Here is a 7033-nt window from a genome sequence, read left to right as displayed (position 1 = left end):
GGGTGACGTGGGAAGGTGGCGTGGTGCAAGGGAGGTATGTGGAGCCAGACTGCTGGCGAGGGCACAAGAACTAGGTGGCGGCGGCAACGTGGTGGAGCGGCAGGGGGTTTGCTGTCGATGGGAGGAGGATAATGGCCTATGTTCCACTGACTGGCGGGCGAGGGGGAGAAGTACATGTGCGTCCGTGCCAATGCAAGTGAGGCTTAAATTTGGGCCGGGAATGGGTCGGCAGGCGGAAGAAAAGCGGACGCGCGTCCGTTTGGGTCGGCGCGTTGAGCCGACTTTTGTGTCCGTTTTGACCCGAACAGACACGTGCAGACGAAATGGTTCGGCACATTGGAGTTGCGCTAACAGTCTTGAAATGTTAAAAAAGGGTGGTTGAGATGTTGCTCCACTAGATCAACTAGCTAGATGCTTGAGAGATAGGAGAAACAATGACTTGTAGAGTTTAGTCATGCAAAGATATTAGTTCCATTCAAACGAAGGCATTGGTTGTTACGCGCGCGATGATTGATTATATAATTTCGAACGTCGGGCCAAGACTTTGCTGCCGCATCTCGCGGATCTGGCTGGCCAGTAGGCACTTGTTGTTTGATGGATTTGTCCTTTAAGAATGCTGATTCCAGCAGCTCATTTCTAGCTAGACCCACGACCACCACACAAGAAAGAAGAAACACCTACCCCAGGCGGAAGAAAGAGAGAGAGGTTGCCAAGCATCATGGCAGACCGGTTGGCGATTGCGGTGTCGAAATCGGTGGTGGTAGGGGCGATCACGAAGATCCAGTCGGCCATCGACGAGGATGCCAGGCTCCGGCAAAAGGTGAAGCGTGACCTTGTGTTCATCACTTTGGAACTCGAGATGATGCAGTCCTTCCTGGACGACGCCAATGAGGAGATGAAGAACAATTTGGTGAAGACCTGGGTGAAGCACATAAGGCAACTGGGCTACGAGGTCGAAGACTGCGTCAAAAATGTTGTTCAACTGGACGACAAGCCAATCTTTTGGCGTAGGTTGCTCCCGTCCTGGATGACACCTCCTCTGCCACTGGACCTGGCGGTTGAGGATCTAGAGCATCTCAGGGCCAGAGTGGAGGACGTCAACAACTGCTACAGGCGCTACCACCTCATCAACGAGTCTGCAGGGTCCAAGATGTCGGTCGTCATACAGAAACAACGACAACCGCCAGTGCCCGGCGCGTCCGACATGCTTGCCGAGGCAAGAGCCGTCACCAAGAGGCAGCATGGTGCTTTTGGTGACCTCACCAAATTCATCAACAAGAAAGACAACGACCTTCAAGTGATCTCCCTGTGGGGGGCAGCCGGTGATCATGGGACAACATCCATCATCAGGGACACCTACAACCACGCAGAAGTATGCAAAAACTTTGCCTACCGCTCCTGGGTGAAGGTCGTGCATCCTTTCAGTCCCCACGACTTCATCCGGAGCCTGATGGCTCAGTTCTATGCAAACTTTTGCAGAGAGCAAAGAGCAACCGTCCTAAGGAAGATGGAGGTAACCCAGGAAGATCTGTTCAATGAGTTCGAGAAGATAGTAACGGAGAGGACGTACCTCATCGTCTTGGAAGGCTTGTCAAACATGGTAGATTGGGATGCTATGAGGGCATTACTTCCTGACATGAAGAACGGCAGCTGGATCATTGTGTCAACGCAGCATCATGAAATAGCACGCTTGTGCATCGGCCAATCTTATCAGATATTAGAGCTCAAACAGTTCTCGGAAGAGCACTCTGTTTGTGCCCTCTTCAAGGTAAGACTCAAACACTTTAAGTTGACCATTGATATTGGAGCTGAAACTTTTGTTATAAATGTTAGTTTATTCGTATATCTTCACAATACAACCTCCATTGCATTACTATGCAATAGAGATCCCATCATTTTTTTTCTTTGCGGAAAACATTTTTACCAATTGTCATTTCCATGCTTACAGCAAATTAATCTAGTTAATACTCCTATATGCATTCTGGTTTGTAAGACTTTGACTAAGAATTACGTATTTTGTTAAGACGAGATTGGTGACATAAAATTGAAGTCCCTGGATTTGTATTAAAAATTACTTATTCATGACTATGATTTTATGTAACATAAGCAGCATTTCAGTCAAATAATTATTGTCTAAAGCTTTATCTTGCAAATTAAAATATGCAATACATTTGGACGCAAGTACTATAATCATGTTCTTGAAAAACGAGAAATGAAAGAATCACAGCTATTCGACAAGTTTACGAGAGCATGGCTTCTTCCTTGTTTGATATATTTTATCAAGGTTTGACGAGCAATTGGTTGTTTCAGCACCTAATTGACCCATAATTTTGATTGACTCCTCACGGGCTGAGCATATTACGTATCACTCTTGTTGCAGTATTATTTTCGACCCTCCACTTTATTAATATTCGAGATCTGAACATTTCGGCTGATTTGAGATCTGAACTGACACAATAATTTACTAGTTGGTGGATGTGGCATCTTAGTCTGTCGACCTGACATATATATACTAGCAAAAGAGCCCGTGCGTTGCAACGGGAGAGAAAACATAACACACGCTCTCAACACAACAACCATCACTCAAGACCATAGTAGGTCCATCTCCTTTATTTTAGCGAGGCATCATATTTGTGTTGCAACTTATCCTCCTTCTCACCCTCGCCGGCGATGGCCTCGGTGTTCACACAAAACAAAACAAAATGTGTTTGAATATGGTTAATCCTAAGGCGTCTCTCTCTCCCTCTCTCCTCCCTCTCCCTCTCTCTCTGTCGCTTTCTCTCACTCTTGCGAATCTGTTGTTTTCCCCTGCTACATTTTTCAAAGGTATGCATGTGTAGTTATCGATGTTTTCTTTTCCCTATATGGTAATACTGGGGTGTTTATTTGCAATTCGGATCGCCGCCGGTATGAAAAAAAACCGGATCGTGCGCTATAAATTATAAGTTTGCTTCCAAAACAATATTTAAAAAATATTTAACAGGTAAAATTAACATCATATTCAGATTCCACACATTTTTCTAATCAAATTTCATATATAACATGTGAAAATCGGAATTACGGTTTAAAACATACAGATAATTTAGAAAATCATTTGTCTGACTTAATATCTTCCAAAATAATATTTAAAAATACTTAACAGGTAAAAAATAATCTCATATTCATATTCTACATATTTTTCTAATCAAATTTCATATATAACAAATAGAGGAACTTTTCTGAAAAATGCCATGACGGACGACCAGAAGCACTATTTGGTTTATTATTAGGGGAAGATATCTATGCAAACATGTCCGTGCGTTGCAACGGGAGAAAAAAAATCACCCCTCAAACACACTCGACGACATCTGACGGGAATCAACATCTCATATAGTGCCAATAATAACTTTTGTGATAGCACAATATAATCATATTTACTCCATTTAAATGAGCAGGAAACATATATAATAGACATTTGGAAAGTACCCCATATAAAAAAGTATTAACTGTTAATTAAGGTTGCATCCAAAACATAATATTAAAAATGATTAACATGCAAGATATATTGCATACTTGGAACCTACATATTTTCTGTGGCACTTTCATATATAATAAATTATATTTGAAATTAGGGTTTAAAAGATATGAATGTTTCAAAAAGCATTTTGAATCTGCCTGAAAAAACAAAAATAAAACATTAAAACGGAGTAGCGCTGGGCCTAAAAAGGAAGCCCAGGGGCGGAGTTATATCCTACACCCATAAAAAATCGGAATTACGGTTTAAAAGATACATATAATTTAGAAAATCATTTGTCTGACTTAATATCTTCCAAAATAATATTTAAAAATACTTAACAGGTAAAAAATAATCTCATATTCATATTCTACATATTTTTCTAATCAAATTTCATATATAACAAATAGAGGAACTTTTCTGAAAAATGCCATGACGGACGATCAGAAGCACTATTTGGTTTATTATTAGGGGAAGATATCTATGCAAACATGTCCGTGCGTTGCAACGGGAGAAAAAAAATCACCGCTCAAACACACTCGACGACATCTGACGGGAATCAACATCTCATATAGTGCCAATAATAACTTTTGTGATAGCACAATATAATCATATTTACTCCATTTAAATGAGCAGGAAACATATATAATAGACATTTGGAAAGTACCCCATATCAAAAAGTATTAACTGTTAATTAAGGTTGCATCCAAAACATAATATTAAAAATGATTAACATGCAAGATATATTGCATACTTGGAATCTACATATTTTTTGTGGCATTTTCATATATAATAAATTATATTTGAAATTAGGGTTTAAAAGATATGAATGTTTCAAAAAGCATTTCGAATCTGCCTGACAAAACAAAAATAAAACATTAAAACGGAGTAGCGCTGGGCCTAAAAAGGAAGCCCAGGGGCGGAGTTATATCCTACACCCATAAAAAATTGGAATTACGGTTTAAAAGATACAGATAATTTAGAAAATCATTTGTCTGACTTAATATCTTCCAAAATAATATTTAAAAATACTTAACAGGTAAAAAATAATCTCATATTCATATTCTACATATTTTTCTAATCAAATTTCATATATAACAAATAGAGGAACTTTTCTGAAAAATGCCATGACGGACGACCAGAAGCACTATATGGTTTATTATTAGGGGAAGATATCTATGCAAACATGTCCGTGCGTTGCAACGGGAGAAAAAAATCACCCCTCAAACACACTCGACGACATCTGACGGGAATCAACATCTGATATAGTGCCAATAATAACTTTTGTGATACAACAATATAATCATATTTACTCCATTTAAATGAGCAGGAAACATATATAATAGACATTTGGAAAGTACCCCATATAAAAAAGTATTAACTGTTAATTAAGGTTGCATCCAAAACATAATATTAAAAATGATTAACATGCAAGATATATTGCATACTTGCAATCTACATATTTTCTGTGGCATTTTCATATATAATAAATTATATTTGAAATTAGGGTTTAAAAGATATGAATGTTTCAAAAAGCATTTTGAATCTGCCTGAAAAAACAAAAATAAAACATTAAAACGGAGTAGCGCTGGGCCTAAAAAGGAAGCCTAGGGTCGGAGTTATATCCTACACCCATAAAAAATCGGAATTACGGTTTAAAGGATACAGATAATTTAGAAAATCATTTGTCTGACTTAATATCTTCCAAAATAATATTTAAAAATACTTAACAGGTAAAAAATAATCTCATATTCATATTGTACATATTTTTCTAATCAAATTTCATATATAACAAATAGAGGAACTTTTCTGCAAAATGCCATGACGGACGATCAGAAGCACTATTTGGTTTATTATTAGGGGAAGATATCTATGAAAACATGTCCGTGCGTTGCAACGGGAGAAAAAAAAAATCACCCCTCAAACACACTCGACGACATCTGACGGGAATCAACATCTCATATAGTGCCAATAATAACTTTTGTGGTAGCACAATATAATCATATTTACTCCATTTAAATGAGCAGGAAACATATATAATAGACATTTGGAAAGTACCCCATATAAAAAAGTATTAACTGTTAATTAAGGTTGCATCCAAAACATAATATTAAAAATGATTAACATGCAAGATATATTGCATACTTGGAATCTACATATTATCTGTGGCATTTTCATATATAATAAATTATATTTGAAATTAGGGTTTAAAAGATATGAATGTTTCAAAAAGCATTTTGAATCTGCCTGACAAAACAAAAATAAAACATTAAAACGGAGTAGCGCTGGGCCTAAAAAGGAAGCCCAGGGGCGGAGTTATATCCTACACCCATAAAAAATCGGAATTACGGTTTAAAAGATACAGATAATTTAGAAAATCATTTGTCTGACTTAATATCTTCCAAAATAATATTTAAAAATACTTAACAGGTAAAAAATAATCTCATATTCATATTCTACATATTTTTCTAATCAAATTTAATATATAACAAATAGAGGAACTTTTCTGAAAAATGCCATGACGGATGACCAGAAGCACTATTTGGTTTATTATTAGGGGAAGATATCTATGCAAACATGTCCGTGCGTTGCAACGGGAGAAAAAAAATCACCCCTCAAACACACTCGACGACATCTGACGGGAATCAACATCTCATATAGTGCCAATAATAACTTTTGTGATAGCACAATATAATCATATTTACTCCATTTAAATGAGCAGGAAACATATATAATAGACATTTGGAAAGTACCCCATATAAAAAAGTATTAACTGTTAATTAAGGTTGCATCCAAAACTGTAACATCCCAAATTTGCTATTTGGAATGTTATACATAGATCATCATTTGCATATCATGTTTTGTTGCATTTTGACAAATCCTCGATAAATCCTAAGCAACTCAAGGACCCTCGGAGAGAGTTGGGGATTTTCTCGAATTTTTCTTATTTGATTTTTCAAACGAGGATTGGGATTTTTAATTATTTTCTTTCCGGAAAAATATTTCATTGTTAAATAAACGAGTGGAGAAAATATGACTTCTCCAAAATATTGAAATACTGGAGGAAAAATGTTAAAATCATTATTTGGAATTTATTTGCAATTTTTTTATTGCATTTAAAAATATGCATGTTTTCAAATATTTATTTTTGATTTTAAAAATGTTCACCCTATTCTAGATTTTCTAACTAGACGGGGAAAATTTATTTCATATTTTTCTAATTTTTATTTATGTTTCTACGCAATATTTTCCGCGGAACTTATTTAAAAAAAAATGCGCCCGCGCCGACTGGGCCGAGCCCAGCCGACGGCCCGCCCGCGGGTTCTCCTCTTCCCGCACGGAGCTCGCCGCCGCCATGACCGACTCCGGCCGCCGCACGCCTCCCCTCGCCCGACCCCTTCCCCAAGCCGCCCTAGCCCCCCTCCATATATACCCCCCTCTCCGTTTCTCTCACCACCGCCGCCGGAGGAGCACGCCACCGCCGCCGCATCTAGCCCGCCGCCGCCGCCGCCGGGAGTCGCCGGAGCCCCGCCCCCTCGC

At 38.3% G+C, this 7033-nt stretch overlaps 1 pseudogene; it reads left to right on the top strand.

Moving 5' to 3' along the window:
• The first annotated feature begins 718 nt into the window (after positions 1-718).
• Positions 719-7033, top strand: part of LOC123081080 (disease resistance protein PIK6-NP-like) — a 27303-nt pseudogene continuing 20988 nt past the window's right edge.

The sequence above is a fragment of the Triticum aestivum genome, chromosome 3D, assembly GCF_018294505.1.
Source record: "Triticum aestivum cultivar Chinese Spring chromosome 3D, IWGSC CS RefSeq v2.1, whole genome shotgun sequence".
NCBI lineage: Eukaryota > Viridiplantae > Streptophyta > Magnoliopsida > Poales > Poaceae > Triticum > Triticum aestivum.
The sequence above is the reverse complement of the archived record's forward strand: the minus strand, read 5'-3'. Positions and strand labels throughout refer to the sequence as shown.